The sequence below is a fragment of the Tigriopus californicus genome, chromosome 5 (genome assembly GCF_007210705.1).
Source record: "Tigriopus californicus strain San Diego chromosome 5, Tcal_SD_v2.1, whole genome shotgun sequence".
In the NCBI taxonomy this organism is placed as follows: Eukaryota; Metazoa; Arthropoda; class Copepoda; order Harpacticoida; family Harpacticidae; genus Tigriopus; species Tigriopus californicus.
The window spans coordinates 4,974,432-4,975,143 of NC_081444.1; the positions used below are offsets into that span (position 1 = coordinate 4,974,432).

At 37.6% G+C, this 712-nt stretch overlaps 1 protein-coding gene across 2 annotated transcripts in view; it reads left to right on the plus strand.

The window, feature by feature from the left end:
• LOC131880432 (uncharacterized protein DDB_G0271670-like) overlaps window positions 1–712 on the plus strand; it is a 5,185-nt gene that overhangs the window by 2,187 nt on the left and 2,286 nt on the right. The window lies entirely within an intron of this gene.

A 712-nucleotide genomic window follows, 5' to 3' on the forward strand; every position in this document is an offset into this window, starting at 1 on the left:
GTGATTGCTTTTCAGTTATGTTAATACTCCGCATATAACAGTACTTAAGGTTACCAACATGTTTCTGATGAGCAAACAAAATTGTAAATACTACGTATGCTTTAAAACGCACTTTTCTTTTTCAATCCTTCTTGTATCTTATGCCTTTGGGGCATATTGCCGTAAAATTGAACAAAGATTAATTGCTGGGTTTCTTAGTTCTACCACTTTCAGGCCATCAAGTTCGCCTCATGATATGGACCTCTTCAAACCAATTTTGAGCAATAATTATTGGCAAGCATTTTTCAAATTGAACACCCAAACTAAAACAGGAGACACAAAGTATTGTAAATAATTACGTGTGTTTTAAGGTACAGTATAATATGTATTTTTTAGAACTGCACATCAATATGTCACCAAAAACAAACTGAATTCCCTTAGTCCCCGGATTTCAGAAAAGTTCCCCAACATACACATTTGCATTTTTCTTTAACCCTGTTCCATAAAACGGATGCAGCCTGACTACAAAGGCGATTAAGCTGTTTTCCTCAATGAGAAAGACCTCACTCGTTCCTCATGGTTTCTTGTCATAATATCCCACATATCAATAGTGTGATATCGGTCGATCTCTACTCTTCGCGCGAAGGAAACCAAGCTTAAGCAATCTAATTACCTACTCCGTCCTTCCCCCGAAAATGTGGGCCAAGAAATGCCTCCAGATGTGATCGTGAGA